General features: G+C 30.7%; 1 long non-coding RNA gene across 11 annotated transcripts in view; it reads left to right on the plus strand.

Annotated features, from left to right (window-relative positions):
• The first annotated feature begins 1579 nt into the window (after positions 1-1579).
• Positions 1580-18963, plus strand: part of LOC141457173 (uncharacterized) — a 28015-nt gene continuing 10631 nt past the window's right edge. For 3 of the 11 annotated variants that reach the window (XR_012460238.1, XR_012460241.1, XR_012460233.1), the window contains exons 1-5: positions 8772-9064; positions 9508-9612; positions 10594-10803; positions 14115-14348; positions 17243-18639. This is a non-coding gene — a long non-coding RNA (uncharacterized lncRNA). The other 8 variants (XR_012460237.1, XR_012460240.1, XR_012460234.1 and 5 more) reach the window with 8 other exon arrangements.

Consider the following 18963-nt stretch of genomic DNA (forward strand, 5'->3'; position numbering starts at 1 on the left):
TTCCATGTTTAAAATTCACTGTTTACCTCATAATTTCATGTTTTATTTATTTATGATTAATAGTTTTAAGTTGATGTAGGTGTATACAACTAAGTCAGTGAGAACTTTACATACCTTAGAAAACTGATTGCATTATCTATTTGCATTAAGCAATAACTTCCTACGTAATTAAAAAACTTTTTTTTCCATCAATACTATATATATATATATATATCTCTTTATTGCTTTTAGAATTTTACATTCATAGCAAGTGAGTGGGAATATAAAATAAAATATCAACTGTTACATAAAAAAAAAAAAATGTAAACATTGAAAATCAAATTAAATATCTTTCATAAATAAACGAATTTAGATCAAAGCTTTTTGAATACTGATCTGACATTAGTGACTAACAAAGACAGCATAAAACATAATATATAACTTAATTATTTCCAGATAAAATGATTTTCTACTATCTCATGTCAACATGAATTTTATAAATTTTAAACTATTAATTACAAATAGATATACATTGTTAATTTTATTAATATCTAAATCAGATAGCATACTTTCAAGATTGTCCAACATATTATTACTTGTAATGTACTTGTCCAGGTATATAGCTCTATAGGGAGAAAGGGCTGGGCAATAAAGCAGAAAGTGAGGCAGATCTTCTTTCTCACCTGTACCACAACATCTACAATATACATCTTTATTGAATTGTATTCTCTCCCTATTTACAACAATCCTAGAGTATTTTTACCTGCCATTCTCAATTGTGAGATCAATTTAAGTTTACAGAAATTTATATTATAATAAAGATAAGCTTCTGGTATTCCAAGGTTACTGACTCTACGAAAGTATTTATTAAATGAAGAGTTTAATATAAATTCTATATCTTTACTTAAATAATGATTGTTTATACTGTCAATGAGACTCTTCAAGTTTTCGCTGTCCAAATTTTGGCAATGCCATACATTTTTGGCTCCAAGTTCTCTTAGAATTACCCTTACATCTTTTGCCCAATTAAAAGGAACACTTTTAAAATCTATTATTTGCAATAATTTATTATAACATTGTTTGGGCAATTTTTCCTCAGACATTTCCAGTAATTTACTCCACCATCGAAGAGTTCGTTTTAATATTTTACATATAACATGGGAGCGTCCCGTCAAAACTCTAACAAAACTATCTGGAGTATTGACTGGCAAGCTTAACAACATTTTAAAAAATTTTAATTGTCCTCTTTCTACAACATTAGCATACTGTAATCCCCAGATTTCAGACATATACAGCAACACGCTTTCAGATAACGAATCGTACACCTTATTCTTTGCATCCCAAGAGTCAGACTTACACGATCCTAATAACCTTCTAACTCTTTGACTGGCAATGACATTCTTCGATAGAAACGATAAGCTTACTTGTCTAAATTTCCCCGATGATGCAAATTTTACTCCCAGATAATTAAAAGACTTACAAATTTCAATTTTAGAGCTATTGTAAAAGAAATTATTTGTTTTGCCTAATGTTCCCCCTTTATGGAATATTACAATTTTTGTTTTCTCGGAATTTACAGTGAGAGAGTTTAATTCACAATATTTATTTTTCCATCAATACTACGTTAAGGACTTCTATCTGGTAAGCAACATTTTTTGTGTATACTTTTATTTTTAATTACCAGTTGATGTGATTAGAAGGGTTTTTGAAATTGACATGTTTCCAAGACAGTTGATAGTATATGCATATTAAATGTGTGCATATAATTTTAAAAAGTTGAATTTAGTCTTCATTATATTGTTTCATAAAAATCTTTCAACGGTTATAAGTAGGTAGATGTAGTTCGTAACATGTTAGTAATTTTTGGTCGTCTTTATTACTGTAAAAGTAAATTGCTAATTACGATTATGTTTCATATCATTTTATAATTCCTAACATGCTTAATAATATTGAAGAATTACTTCATATTATATTTTAGTAAAAAAAGTATATTGAAAGAAAATCAAATAAATACCTGAACTGTGACGAATGAAATTTGTGAATGCTCTCGCCAGAATTCGTTAGTGTATACTTATTAGTGCATCCACTAAACTAAATTTATTTCTGGTTATTGTATGGTAATCTGGAGCATTTTAATATTTCGTTGTAAATGCTGTTTTGTTTCAGTAATCCGTTTGCAGTCTTCAATAAGAGCAATGCTTCAAGAGCTGAAAAAAACAAAATTTAGTTGGGGATTGTTCTTTGCTTACTTTAAGTACAGCTGGTTTTGATTGAATATTGGACACATTCAAAAAATAAATAAATATAAAACGCTATATTGAATAATCAAGATAGGTTGAGACGCTTTGTTCTAGAAAGGATTGCGAAGTCTTCCTGTGGTAATGGTAAGACAAAATTAATAGTAAAACTTAAATTTTCGGTATCGATCTGAGTGAAGTTTTTAGTAAGTGATATTCTGATCCGATAAAAGATTGACAGCAGTGCATTTAAGTACCAAGTCACCTTTAAGCCAATCTATTATCACCCTGAATGTATTTTCTTATTAGCATAAAGTAATTGCAGAAGATTGAAGTCTTACTGTTGATTGATGGATAGAATGGATTAGCATGGCTGAGGAAAAACGTTAGATTTGTTGACAACCTTTTACTCCACTCCACTTCTTCTTAATCTTCAACTTTTTATAAAAATCGTTAGTTTTTAAAGATTTACTTCTGGAAATTTTTGTTTGTAAATAGTGAAATCTCAATACATCTTATAGAGATTTATTAAGAATTTCCCTCGCTTGTAGTACCAATATTGGTTGGTTCTATCATACATAGCTTGTGAAGAGAGTGAAATTTATAAATACATTATTTTGGTATCAAAGAATAAATCAGAAATAAAGTCCTTATATTTAAATTAAAGAAAGTTGGCAACCTTATTAGAAATTCTATACATTCTGTTCTTACTTTAAAATTAGGAATGGAAAAAAAATAAAGGTATTAAGGTCATGCCAATCCTATCTAGCGGCAATAGCTTGAACTAGAGGGGTAATTACATTGGAAATAGTTCCAGTGATGACCGCTAGGTAGCATGAACATGTACTTTGACACTATTAAATAACTTCCTAACCAAAGAACTGTCTGGTAAGGCATTGTGATAAGAAGGTTATTCGGTTTTCTCCAGATATACACTCGTATCATGTAGCAACAGTAATAATTCACTTTATTTATTAAATATTCTTCACCCACGGTGATGAAACATTTTATATCGTCAGTATTTTAAAAAGAAGTTTTCCTTTAAAAAAAATTCCATTTTTAAAATTCGCTGTTTACCTCATAATTTGATGGTTTTTTATTTACGATTGATGGTTTTAAGGTGATGCTGCTGTAACTAAGTGAATGAGAACTTTACATGCCGTGGAAAACTGATTGTTTATCTATTTGCATTAAGCGATAACTTCCTAGGAAATTAAAAAACTTGTTTTTGAATCATTACTACGTTAAGGACTTCTTGCAGGTAAGCAAGATTTTTTGTGTATACTTTTATTTTTAATTACGAGTTGATGTGATTAGAAGTGTTTATGAAATTGACATGTTTCCAAGACAGTTGATAGTAGATGCATTTGAATTGTGCTCATGTAATTTTAAAAAGTTGATTTTAGTCTTCATTATTTTGTTTCATAAAGATATTTCAATGGTGATAAGTAGGTAGATTTAGTTCGTAACTTGTTAGTAATTTTTGGTCGTCTTTATTACTGTAAAAGAAAATTGCTAATTACGATTATGCATTTGGGAATTATGAACTTCCAAGTAAATATTTAGATTTCTCTCATTTGAGCTGGGTTGATGACATTTTATCCATTGTAACTCCTACAGCAACAGTAAGTACATGTTTTCAGCTTACAGCATGTAAGTTTCTCAGTTAAGATTTATGTCGTATTATCTTAAGATAAATAATAAAGGATACGGTAATAGATTAGATACCTAGTAAGTGCAATGATTTGCCTAAATTCAAATTATCCAGAAGGTACATGAACTTAAATTTACGTTTTTTTTCAAAAAAAAGGTGGATGCGCTTACACTTTTAATGATTAATGATAAATCTTAGGGCTTTTTAGCGATCAAATTGGTTTACTGAAGTGATTTATTAAGTCATAAACATTAGTGTTGTACAGATTACACATTTCATTATATAATTTGATTGGTCTTTTTACTTTTTCAAAACTGAACTTTTTGCAACAATTAAGTCAAGTATCTTAAATAGGCAGATGGGGCGTGTTACTTTCTGTTATTATAACCAATTTCATTATTTTGAAGGATCCTTCTATTCTTCCAGCATGTACGACCATATTTATGAGCTAATTCGCATCCATTCTATTTTGATAATAAACAAAACTAGATTCTCTAACTGTTAAACTGTTCTTCGAGTATTCTTATCTATTAATTACTACATTCAGAATAATACTGCATAAACTAAAAACTTTTTTCATATAAATTTTTATCTTTGTTGCTGAAAAAAAAGTTTTAATCTGATTAAAATTCTGTTATATTTTCCAATCACAGAACTATTTCTGTTCTGTTAAGAAAAATAATAATAATAATAATAATTAAAAAATTAGAATATTAGTAGCATGTTTGTTGTTGTATTGTTCAATCAGAGTAATCTTATTGATAAATAATAAGTATGTTTTTTGAAAATATATTTCATTTTCTTTGAAAGAAAGGGTTAGGTTCTTTAAAAAATGTTTTATACTTTCATTTATTTAATTTTTATGAATACATTATCAGTTATTATACTTTTTTTTTCTAGGTTCTTAATCCTAACTAAACTTAGTAAAAACTAATTATTTTAAGTACATAAATATTGTTGATTGTACAGAATGTTGATTTTCAGATTGAATACCTCTGATACTGGAGTACTGCCTGCAAAACTGTTCATCAATAGAAGCCCAAGTGAAATAGACGAAAATCATCTATCCTAGGAAATTTTTGTGAAGAATCAATAAAACAATTATATGTAATATGCACATTAATTTCACAATGTAATGTTAGAATTTTTGCTTCAAATTGCATGTTCTTTGTTTTTAATAAAATGTTTAATTTGTTTACTGTATAAAAAAAAAAAAAAAAAAAAAATTAAAAAAAGAATCTTATTTATTCTTCTTTTCATCTCATAAAAAAAAAGAGGGAAGTTCAAAAAACTTCGATAGCGAACAGACAACAGGATGAAAGAAATAATTTTCAAAAATAAACATAAACTGTTGAAGATATTTTATTAACATGTTTGTACAGATTTATTGTTAAAAAGCGTTTAATTAAAAAAAAAAGAAAAGAAAAAGGAAAACCTGAAAAGAAGGTTACAAATAGCTGCAAGAGTGGAAGGAATAAAAAAGAAAACCTTTGGAAAAAGTGGAAATAGTCTCTTAATTTCACTGCAAGGCTGCTGTTACTGCATTTGATAGTTAATATTTTAATTTCCTTTCGGCAATCCTAGATTATATATGTTGGGTCAATCTTTATTGAAAATCAAGAAGTAAATACTATAAAAAAAATAAAAAATTAAAAATAGTTTCAAAAATGGCCACGAGGTAGCAGCACTTACTGAACTTGTCAACTATATAAACACATTTTAGTTCATATATTTGCCACCAGGTAGTACTAAAACTATACAATTGTTAAGATTTCTCTTCAGTACGACTTGAGTGTTGAACGGGAGTACATTGCTCTGTCGCTCGTCACCTTAAACACATCTACTCTAGTATCACATTATCAAATATGAAAAAGGTATGATAACATATGTCTGTATAGTCTAAAAACCACTATCATAAACATACATTTAAGTCCTTGTATAAGAATTATAAAAAAAATATTCCAAAGATTAAATATGAAATCTATTACTATGCACACCGATAAATAGGATAATAAAATTTAAATGCCCCACCATCCCACCCAACAAATCACTTACCTATATAGCCTGGCAGTACTATTGCACCTTCGACAAGCAAAAAACTTTTTATGCATTTTTCTCGGCATAATACAATTAATTTTAGCTTTCTTCCGGTATCAATAACTAACACATTTATAATGTCATCTATCTATATAATACTTCCTAATTAAAAAAGCTTGAGCTACATAATAATTAATAAAAAGAATGGAGTTAATTACGAATGTACTGCAGTTTGTACTGTCACTCCTAGGTAGCAGAACAATCACTATTTGAACGTTTAGATTTCTCTTTCTAGACTTTGGAGGCCTTTTTTAACTGTCTTTTTTTTTTCTTTAATGTTTTCTTTTTTTGTATTTTTTCCATTACTTATTATTTAAGAGATTAAAAGGAAAAATAAATACAATATTATTAATTAGCTAGTTTTATTATTTAAAAATAATTTATAAACTTTTTTATAATAAAAAAGGAAAACCTGAAAAAATGTTAGAAATAGCTGTGAGAGTGGAAGGAATAAAAAAGAAACCCTTTGGAAAAAGTGGAAATAGTCTCTTAATTTCACTGTAAGGCTGCTGTTACTGCATTTGATAGTTAATAGTAAAGGCAATCCTAGATTGTATATGTTGGGTTGATCTGTTTTGAAAATCAAGAAATAAAAACCATTGGAAAAAGTAGAAATCGTCTTCTACTTTCACCCGAACACTCCTTTTTTGTATTTGATAGTCACTATTAAGGCCAATGGTAAAATGTACGTGTAGGTACAATCTTTTTTTAAAAAGTAAGAGGTAAAAAGCTACTGAAAAAGTCAAAATTGTCTAATTTTGCTTGTTCGATAGTTAGTATTAAGACCAATGCTAGATTGTAATTGTAAAGTCTATCATTTTTTAAAAACAGAAAGTAAAAAGTAATTGGAAAAATTGAGCTTTTATCCCAATTTCACTGAGATGCTGTGGTTTCTGTATACATTAGTTAATAATAAGGCAATTCTAGTTTAATCAGCAAGAAACGATCTGTTGTGAAAAACCATCAAATCAATCAAATACCATTCGAATATGTAGAAATCGTTTTCTAATTTCACTCTAACACTCCTGTTTTCTATTTGATAGTTAATATTGAGGCCGATGTAAGGATGTAGAAGTAGGTACGTTTTTTTTTTCCCAAGTATGAAGAAATAACCATTGGAAAAGTGGAAATTTTCTCCTAATTTCACTGGAATGCTGATGTTTCTGCATTTTATAGTTACTATAAAGGCTAATGATACATTATACATAATGGGACGATCTCTTTTGTTAATCAAGAAGTAAAAACTATTGGAAAAAGTGGAAATGTTCTCCTAATTTCATTGAAATGCAGTGATTTCGTATTTGATAGTCAATAATGAAGTCAATGCTAAATTCCTAATTTTTCCACTCATTCTGGAACTTAACTTCTAATTAAAGACAACTCTGAGTGTATTTTCCATGTTTGGCTACTTATTCAAAGACTTAAGCAAAAATCTCAAATTTTCCAGTCGAACTAGACGAGAATTCCTAATTTTTCCATTAATTCCGAAACGTAACTTCTAATTAAAGTCTGCCCTAGGTGTACGATCCAACTATGTCTTATTTATTAATATAGTGAATCAGAAATCAAATAGGTCTGCCCAAAACTATACAAAAATTTCATATTTTTCAATTATTTTGTAATTGTGATTCGAAATTCAAGCGTGAATTCGATTGTTCAAATTAGCTACGCCGCTTGACGGAAATTACTTATTTTTCTAATAATTTTGCAAACAAAACGTCAAATTATAAACAGCAACCCGGGGTGTACATATAAAATTTCCTTATCTTTTCACTAATATTGCAATCATAACTAAAAATTCAGACTTTTGTTATTTATACAATAAAGTAGAAATCTCAATCGTTCCAATTAAACAAAATGAGTACTCCTTATTTTGCCATTAATTTTGCCATCGCAACTTTAAATTCGGTTTCCTCTGTTTGCATAATGTATTTTTGCCTTAGTTATTAATGCACTGAAGCTGAAATGAAATATTTTTTTAAAAAAACTAGACAACAATTACTTATTTTTCCAATTGCTTTGTAATAGTAATTATAAATTCATGCGTGAAGTGGATTGTACAAGCAGTGTATCTGAATCTGAAGTTACGATAGCAAAATAAAAGTAAAATGAGAAATTTTCGTCTAGTTAACCGGAAAGATAGAGATTTTAAATTATATTAAATTACAAAATAAGCCAGAGTTGATTGATATGTATATAGAGCGTTGTATGAATTTTGAGTTACAAGTGTTAAAAAAATAAAAGGATTCTCGCCTAAATTCACTGGAAAGATTAAGATTTCAGTGGATTAATAAATATGCCAGGGATAGAATGTATACACAGGGTAGCCCAAAATTTGAAGTTACGTCTGAAAAATGGAGGGATAAATAAGAAATTCTCTTCTAGTTCTAAAAAATAGAATGAGAAAGGTAGCAAACAGATGAAGAAAAACATTTTTCCATAATGTCTGCAATCGCAACATCCTTAGTTATCAATAGTAAAAAAGCAGAAACCTTAATCATTCCAGTCAAACTGGGCCAAAATTACTTATTTTTCCATTAATTTTACAATTGTAACTTCGAATTTGGGCTACCCTATATTAACATTCCAATAATTATTTCGCAGTGAAAATGCAACAATGTCTGTGTTTTAAACTTAAATTCTCGCGCCTCCCTCGTACATTTCCTACTATTCAGTTTTAAAATAATTATTACTAGCACAGAATTAAAAAAAAATAAATGCTTTCAACATGTACTAGATTTCAATTATTTTAATTCATAATTTTTACAAATGTTTGACAATACGTTAATATTTTGGATAACACCACGTAACCTCTCTCGAACAGTCTGCTCAGTTAATAACTGTAGTGCGGCATGAGAGGGTAAATGAAGTCGAAATCCCTACCTAATCTGGTTATTCTACCTCTGAGGTGGTTGAAAGACCGAAACCGATAAGGGATGTAAACTCACTACTGATTATTATTCGTGAACTGATCCTCATCAGATTAGTAAATTCTTAAGCCTTTAGGAACACCTGTAAAAAGTAAAGTTCGAGAAGTTTAGTTCTATATCGAAGTGAAGTAACGAAAACCATAAGTCAGGAATCTAAGACGAGGAAGGTGAGTACGATAAGCTTAATTCGCTTGTAGAACGAGTTAGACCTGTACATGAAATTGACTACTTATATTACATTAACTGTATAACTGAGGAGTCATTAAATCAACAGATTTAGATTTAATAAAAAGGAACCTTATTTAATGATATTAAATAACCCATGTACGTATTACACACAATTATTTATGTTATTTGGGAGAATCGTTTCATGTTTTTGTTATTGTTTTATTTCCTATAATATAGCCAGGGGAAGAAAAAATAACAAGATGCCAAAGTGTATTTATCATAAATTTTAGGACTTGAAAAAAAAGTTGGTAAATGTATGGAAACTTTGGCATGATGGTGATTTCGGCAATTCAAATAAAAAATTAAATGGCTTCGTAGATAGAACTGATAAGAAGTTACTAGCTCTGTATTTCGATGGTAATGGTTTTTGACTATTTTGTAGCAAGAATGAAGAGGGTAGTAGTGCCTACATGCAGGAGTAGAATGAGAAGTACTTGCTGGAGCAAGTGTGTGAACAAGACCTTTCCTTTTGTATCGACTTCACAAGGTATTTATCTTATCTTTGTCACTTGGTCCTTTAATTTTTCACTTTTACTTTAATATCCACCAAACGCTCATTACAATTCCATTACTTTTTCTTACCCATAATAATTACAAGATATTACGATCAAGTAGAATGTTATTCAGATTTCAACGGATATATTTGTTTTCGATAAATGTTTTTACGAATCGTCAATTTGGATATTTAGTTTAGTGGCTCCTTTTGGCGAAAATCTGTCAATCTAACAACTAATGTACTGAATCTGATTTTTCGTATTTTCTCTTGAATAGCATTTACGATTTCCTATAAACAACGTACTTTCTTTATATTATTATGATCTTGAGCATGTATTGAAATATTTCTCTTAAAAAATTGATACAAACCAAAAACTCTCTGTAATAAATAAAAGGCTGCTAAAGAAGCTGGTATGGAGCAATCTCTACATTGACAGAAATCGTGGGGTACTTACTACCTTTCCAATTGTCAACGAATCGAGTTTCTCCAATCAAAAATCATTAGGAAAACTGTAAATGCTCTTCGGTTCGCATTGATCTTATCATTCATATCGACCTCAAAATCTTTTATCCTCTATCTAGCAAAATCCTTTTTGCCCGATTTTATTTTATTGTTTTGAGGAAGATCTTACACTTCACTTACATTTTATAATGCTTAACATGTGTAATATTGAAAAATTACTTGATTATTACGTTTAAGGAAAAGTTTTTTTAAAGAAAATGTCAATACGTATGTTGTGACGAAGAAATTCGTGAATGCTCTCAACAGAATTCGTTTGTGTAGCTCATTAGTGCAGCCACTAAACTAAGTTTTGAATGTTATTTTTGAAACGAAATGTTATTTCGTTATTTTAATCTTATTTATTTATTCATATACTTATTAGTGCATCTACTAAACTAAATTTATTTCTGGTTATTGTATGGTAATCTAGAGCATCTTAATTATTTCGTTGTAAATGCTGTTTTGTTCCAGAAATCCATTTGCAGTTATTCTAGTCTTCAAGAGCTGAAAAAAACAAAATTTAGTTGGGGATTGTTCTTTGCTTACTTTAAGTACAGCTGGTTTTGATTGAATATTGGACACATTCAAAAAATAAATAAATATAAAACGCTATATTGAATAATCAAGATAGGTTGAGACGCTTTGTTCTAGAAAGGATTGCGAAGTCTTCCTGTGGTAATGGTAAGACAAAATTAATAGTAAAACTTAAATTTTCGGTATCGAGCTGAGTGAAGTTTTTAGTAAGTAGTAAGTGATATTCTCATCCAATAAAAGTTTGACAGCAGTGCACGCAAGTACGAATTAACTTTTACGCCAATCTATTATCACCCTCAATGTATTTTCATATTAGCATAAAGTAATTGCAGAAGATTGAAGTCTTACTGTTGATTGATGGATAGAATGGATTAGCATGGCTGAGGAAAAACGTTAGATTTGTTGACAACCTTTAACTCCACATCTTCAACTTAAAAAACCCGTTAGTTTTTATTGATTTACTTATGTAAATTTTAGTTTGTAAATAGTGAAATCTCAATAGATCTTATAGAGATTTATTTAGAATTTTCCTCGCTTGTTGTACCAATATTGGTTGGTTCTATTATACGACATAGTTGTGGAGAGAGTGGAATTTATTTTGGTATTTACTCTATTTAAATCGAAGAATAAATCAGAAATTAAAGTCCTTATATTTAAATTAAAGAAAGTAGGCAACCTTATTGGAACGTTCTATTCTTGCTTTAAAATTAGAAATGGGAAAAAAAAATAGAGGCATAAGGCCATGCAAATGCTATCTAGCGGCAGTACCTTAAATTAGAAAGAAGTAATTAGGAACTAGTTCCAGTGATTACCGCTAGGTAGCAGGAACATGTACTTTGAAACTATTAAAATAAACATTAAATAACCTAACGAAAGAACTGTCTGGTAAGGCTGTGGGGTAAAAAGGATATTCGGTATTGTCTAAATATTCACTGTATCAAGTAGCCACAGTAATAATTTGATTTATTTTTTAAATGTTCTTCACCCACATTGGTAAACATTTTATATCGCCAGTATTTTAAAAAGAAGTTTTCCTCCAAAAGACTTTCCATGTTTAAAATTCACTGTTGACCTCATAACTTGATGTTTTTTTTTAAATTTATGAATGATAGTTAAAAGTTGATGCTGCTGTAACTAAGTCAATGAGAACTTTACATACCTTAGAAAACTGATTGTATTATCTATTTGCATTAAGCGATAACTTCCTAGGAAATTATAAAACTTGTTTTTGCATCATTACTGCGTTAAGGACTTCTTGCAGGTAAGCAACATTTTTTTGTGTATACTTCTACTATCAATTACGAGTTATTGTGATCAGAAGGGTTTATGAAATTGACATGTTTCCAAGACAGTTAGGGTTTTTTAGTATTCAAATTGGTTTACTGAAGAGAATTATTAGGTCATAAACATTCTTTTACATATTCTATTTTTCTGAACCTTACCATTAAAACAATGCTTTTAATGTGTTCTGCGATTTGTTTCAAAATTAATACTAAAGAATGCTATGTAGATATTAGAATTTGAGCATTATCAAAGTTTCTTTTGAGCAGAGTGTAAAACGAACTTCACAAAAAAACATAATGGTTATATAGGAATCAAAATGGTTGAGCTTTGATAAAACTAAATCTCCAAACTTGCACTCATAGTTTTAATATGTTCACAATTTATAAAATCACATAAACGTCCAACTTGTTTGTTTGGGACCGTTGTTAATATCTGGATTAGATAGCTTGTTTTATTTGGTTTGTTCAAAGTGAATGTGTTTAAATTTCTAAGTTCTGAGTAGGCCTTACAATAGATGAAATGTAGGATGTGATCTTATTCAGCAAAAAGCTAAACTTATAGTTGCTTTCAGACTAAAAGTAAAAAACTTTTCTTTAAAATATAAAACGGTACAGCACTTTTTTTCTATTTTTCATCTTAAATTGGAGGGAGAAGTCTTAAATTTCATTTTTCATATTTCAAACTAATAAAGAAGGTTCTTTGACTTATGGGAAATAGTAGAACGGTACTTTAGCCCTTTCTCACACCACAGTTTGAGCAGAAACCAAGGTGTGTAAAAGATTTGCTCAATTTCTAATCCAGTTCCATGATATCCAGCCAGCTAGAGGTCTAACTTTTTTCAAACAGCCCAGTTGAGACCGTTTGATTCCATTTCTCATCATTCGACTTTAGAGCTTTGTATTCATCGCCTTCTAAACATAACAAATAATTTACGAGTACATTAAGATCTATTTCTATAATATCGAAGTTAATTATCACTAGTAATGTAATCCGATAGCTTCCGATAGATATAAGAAAATAATTTTAGGACGTTAATAAGTTCAGTTCCCTGTATACAATATTCAGGGTCAAAACTTGCTATAATACGGTTAGGCAAGAATGTTTTTTTTGGGGGTGGGCAGAATCCTGAGCTCTACCTCCTCGTGGTAAGCTGCTCTTATGAGCAGGCTAACAGAGCCAGTACCAAAATAACCTTAAATTTTAGTTTTTGCAGCCCTTGGATCTGGAAATAGACCAATGGGTTCGTAATGCACTCAGTAGTTGATACCTGTAATTATTTAAGATCCCCTCCATCAGTAGTGGTATAGCTGCGTATAGGCAGAATTTCAAAATCATCCCCAAAAATTTGTGTAACATCTGTAAAACCATTTTTGTGTGTCCCCGATACCAGTTTAATTGTGTGTGCTAAATGCAATGAAAGTAATCAATTAGACGCAAGAGTTAGTTATACTTGAAAGATTTTATCAGTGAAAACTAATGTACACCGTACTTGAGTTCCCTTGTCCAATCTGTTGCTATTTGTTACATTTTCCAATCTCCAATTTAAAAAAAACAAACCTTTTTTGTGCACTTTCCGACACAAAGTAGTAGAGTTTTAATAGTTTTTGATTAGGGTCTTGTTACACAAGCCGTAAACTTGTATTTTGAGAAGCTGTTTTGTGTTATAGACTTGACCATTACATGGGGAAAAACTAGGGTGATATTAAAACTGTCCGGTAGGACAGTTGTATAAGGGTTGGTCGTCAAAAAATGTACAAGAAAGCGTAACGTTGAAAAACACCCAACTTTGACAATTTTTTTCTCTTTTTCTTAGACAAACTGGGAGTTTTATATATATTTATATATTCAGTTAAATTATTCTTTAATTTTCTCTTACTTAAATAAGGAAAGCATTTAGTGGTTGTGACCACTTCTTTGCATTAGTAATAGCAGTGTACAAGAATAGTCTCTTGTTTCCTAACATCTTTCACTTTATCTTGAATCCTACTATCTAAAAAAAATGACTTCAAGTCTAGCTAGATTGTTTAGCAATTATAGTCTAAAAATTGAAAACATCTATTTTTATAAAATTTATTCTATTATTCAATAACTAGTTTCACTTCAAAATGAAATACTTTATTTTTCAAAATAAAAAATATCCTCTCGAAAATAATTAAATGATTTATTTGTTGTAGCATTTTTAATTCGAGATCAAATATATTAAGTGTCACCAATTGTAAAGCTCCATATTACGGTGCTTGTGGAACAAGGAAGGTTCTCTTAGGTTATACAACATATGCTTATCAGTGACTTGTCTTTGCTGTGGGAGAGATGTAGATGAATTGGATGTTGATAGTTGTTATAGCTGCAATATTTCCTGGAACTGGTATTTCGTATGTTTGGAGATAAGAGTCAGTAAACCTGCACAAGTAAGTTGAAATACTATTTCTCTACTTGAAATACCATAAAGGTAGTGTATCTAGTACTAGTGTTTCTTATTTCCATATTCCAGGCTTTAATTCTGTGTTTTTGTTCATTGTAATTTTATATTTATTTTATTTTTTAATTTTGTATATTCTCATTTCTTTCTTTGAGAAATGTTTTCATTTTCATTTACTATAAACGATTTGATAGTGAATATCCAATGTCTGTTTTAAATGAATTTTCATGAATCGTAAAATTATGTACTAAAGAGGATATAGAAGTGATCTCATAACTGTAACTTCCCAAACTCGATATCAGACCGAGGCGGTCAGGCGGTATAGTTGTATTACACAATGTCATCATCATCTCTGTCAAACAGAACGCGGTCTACCGCCGCGGACTAGTCCTTGTCGCGACGACAAGCGATCTGGTAGTACAAAATTACAGATTTCTCCGTGACCGCCCTGCCACCTGGTAATACGAAATAAAGATTCCAATGTTAAGAAACTTTATTACTCATTTTTTATTTCATTCTCGCGACATACGAAAATACTAGAACCTAACTTCATGTGACTCCAGTTCAATACACAAGCGGTGGTATTCCCCTAATTGTTCTCTCTTCTTATTCATTTCATGCACCCAACTTCGTCTTATCTTCCTTTTGCTTTGAAAAGTTGATAGCAGAAGGAGTTGTTCTTCGCCTGAGCTCATACTCAATATATAAAAATTAAAACAAATAACAAAAAAAACGCACTGCTACCAAACTGGAGTGCTCTAACAAAAGAATCGCGTCCTGTGCGACGTCCCCATATCGCAGACCGCCGCGACAGACTGCTTTCTGTGTGCCCAAGGCCTAAGTTCTTAAAAAGATTTGAATTTTATTATTTCTCTGAAATTGTTACATTGTTTTCAAATAGCTAACATCGAGCTATTAGCTAAATAATCTAATATTAATTTACTGGCACTGTACTTTTTATTTGCGTATCATTTATACAGATCCAGTTTGAGGCCTGTTCGTGGTTTGGTAAATAGCGTCAGAAACTTGCAACATTTTCAAAAACATCAGGAACTTACTGTCGTATTTTCTTAAGTTCGCTGAAAGCGTCTAACTCTATGAAATCTTACTAGTTCATTAAGAAAGAGAAAAGTAGTTTTTTTGTTAATGCCAAAAGTGGACCTTCATCTTTTCTTGTCAAATTATAATCTGGACATCTGCAGCAATATTAGATCGGATTTACTTACTTATTTATTAATTTAGGTTATTACGGTTGAACTAATTTTTCTGCTAACATCTATTACATAACTTGACTGACTCAGAAAATACCATCTCACTAAATTTGGGTTCAAGTCAAAGTATCTATCAATAAGTTGAACGAATAACTGTACATATCGTGCATAAAGTGGAAAACAGTAGTACACAGCAGCTACGAGGGTCATTTGAAAAGTCCGTGCAAAGTCAGAGAGATAGCACCACTGGCGCGTATCGAGGTTATGTTTAGTTAGTAGCATCTCTTGGAAGAACACACACCAAGTTTCAGCCAGATCGGTCTATTTCTTTGTGTTTGGCATTCGTTTGAATCGAGGAAGTCGAGTGATTTTCAAAAAATGGACGAAAAAGAATTTCGTGTGTTGATTAAACATTACTATATGAAAGGCAAAACGCCTCAGGAGACTAAAGAGAAGCTTGATAAACATTATGGTGACTCTGCACCTTCGATTAGAACAGTTTTTAAGTGGTTTCAAAATTTTCGGAGTGGCCATATGGGCACAAGTGACGCTGAACGTTCTGGACGCCCTGTTGAGGTTACTACTCCAGAAATCATTGATAAAATCCATGATATGGTGATGGATGACAGAAGAGTGAAGGTGCGTGAGATTGCTAGTGCTGTGGGCATCTCGAATGAACGGGTACATAATATTTTGCATCAGCATTTGGACATGACAAAGCTATCCGCAAGATGGGTGCCGCGATCGCTCACGCTTGACCAAAAACGAAATCGTGTGAAGTGTTGCAAGGGCGGTTTGCAGCTGTTCCAGAAGAATCCGCAGGACTTTAAGCGTGGTTTCGTCACTGTAGATGAAACATGGATACATCACTACACTCCTGAGACCAAAGAACAATCTAAACAATGGGTTACCAAGGGGGAATCTGCGCCAAAAAAGGCGAAGACCGTTCCTTCGGCCGGAAAGATTATGGCGACTGTCTTTTGGGATTCGCAAGGAATAATCTCATCGACTATCTGGAAAAGGGTCAAACTGTTACAGGTGCATATTATTCATCGTTATTGGACCGTTTGAAAACCGAGCTGCAAGAAAAACGCCCACGATTGGCCCACAAAAAAGTCCTTTTCCATCACGACAACGCACCAGCTCACACCTCAGCAGTTGTGGTCGCAAAATTAATGGAAATAGGGTTCCAACTCGTTTCACATCCCCCCTATTCTCCAGACTTGGCTCCCTCGGACTACTATTTGTTCCCCAATATGAAGAAATGGCTGGCGGGAAAAAGATTTTATTCAAACGAGGAGGTGATTGCAGAAACGAATGGCTATTTTTCAGACTTGGACAAATCCTATTATTCGGAAGGGATCAACAAACTAGAGCAGCGTTGGAAGAAGTGTATAAGCCTAAAAGGAGACTATGTTGAAAAATAAAAAAGGTTTGCCCCAAAAAATTAAGTAGTTTTTATTTTTGCACGGACTTTTCAAACGACCCTCGTATATTTCTTGATTTAGCTGATATATCTGACAATTTTGACACGTTGGATTGCTGTACAAAATTAGGTAGACTTATGCAATTAATTACATTATTCAAATCATATTATCTATTTTAGAAGACCTAACTTTTGTATGTTAGGTTAATAAAATTTTAATTTATTAATTACATTGTATTTTGGTAGATTACCATATGTATGAAAATAAATTTTTAAAAAACAGCTGGAATCAGCTGCTTAGATAATCTTCACTTACCAGCTGATCAGTCTGATCAGATTCCGTCGGCCATCTTTAACACGTTCGTGGTGTCTCTTTATTAATGTGATTTTTTAAGTGAATATTAGTGCGTGGCAAAGTGAAATTCCATTTTATAAATCGAGTTTAAGTTATACTTAGTGCATGATGTACAGTTTTAGTGTAAATAGTATCGTGAATTATTTTAAAAAGTGACAAGTGCTATTGGACTGGTGATCTGTTGAGATGCTGATGAACTTGGATATTCTTTAAACAAGGTAAAACTTTATTATCAATTATTTAATGATATTTTTATTATTCTTGCATGAAAACAGCATGTTATTTAATTATCACTTAAATATAAATATTATTGTTTCGTTCAGTGTTGGTTAATTCTTTAATTTTTTTGAACACTACAAGTATTTAAATTGATTTCTAAACCTTTTTGATGAATTCTTTCATCTTTTTTTTAAATCGACTATGAGTTCAAAATTAGTATTCTTCGTTTACACTGGGTCAAAGAAGTCTGTGAACACTTACCTAAATTTTATTACTTTTATCTTAGTAGAAACTTCTTCTTTTTTGTTTTTCAAATTAAATTATACTATTCGGTAGAGAGAAACAAGGGTTTTTTATTTTATATAAAATCTTTTATTATTATTATTTTTTTTTAACAGGAATATCATAATGAAACGTTAAACAAAACAACACCACACACAAATGAAAAAAAGTCTGTGAACACCATGAACATAATAAATTACTCTTACACATTGTAATCAAGTGTCTTGATTTTAATTAGTTCCTTTTATAGGTCTCTAAGTAGAATATTTAAATCCAAACTCAGAAATTCCACATCATAACTCGCCCCTTATTAATTAAATCCTTGGGGTAGATTCAAAAATAAATAATTGATACCTACTTCAACTTTCGTTAAGAACAAACGAAGGTCTTCCTTCCCCTTTCGGTGAATGTTCAGACGGATTTTCTGTTGGGTAAAAATATTACGAGCAATAAAGCTTGAATCTCCTAGAAATGAGTAATAACTTCCGATGTTTTCAATAAATGTAATATTTTTTCTACAATTTGGGCATAATGTATTTCTTTTGTTTTATTCTATCACAGGTTTTCTTTAATATTCACCACTATCAAATCAGACAAAAACCCCACAGCATATCATGAAAGCTTAAATCTCCCAATAGTTTTCGTTAGAGACCAGGTTGACTATCTCTGGTCTTAGTACTGAATCTTTGCTAGGACACGATGAAGCCCCTGGGCTGGTTCTAGGTTCAAACCAAGTGATTGAGGCTATTCTATTAATGTAACTTCCAAATACTTCTCTAACCTGTTGGTAAGTAATTTACTAATTCTCCATTATAAAATAAGCGTTGGTTTTTTTGTTAACTCATTATAAAAAAAAAAATCCTCCGAGTCAAGAAAATTCATTTGCTTTAAGAAAATGAATTCGTTTATGAAATTTTTCTACTCCCAATGCTACTTTGTTTAAAATGTTGTATTGGCAATCTGTTTCATTACATAAGGAAACTAACTTGAAGAGCAAATAAATTAGAGTATCTGAAATATAAATAAATAATAACATACACAACGTGCAAATATTACTTCATTTAACAAAAAAAAAAAAAGAAAAAAGCCAGCTCATACTTAAAACATCAAG

The sequence above is a fragment of the Rhodnius prolixus genome, unplaced genomic scaffold, assembly GCF_049639745.1.
Source record: "Rhodnius prolixus isolate KJV_2025 unplaced genomic scaffold, Rpr scaffold_10, whole genome shotgun sequence".
Classification (NCBI taxonomy): domain Eukaryota; kingdom Metazoa; phylum Arthropoda; class Insecta; order Hemiptera; family Reduviidae; genus Rhodnius; species Rhodnius prolixus.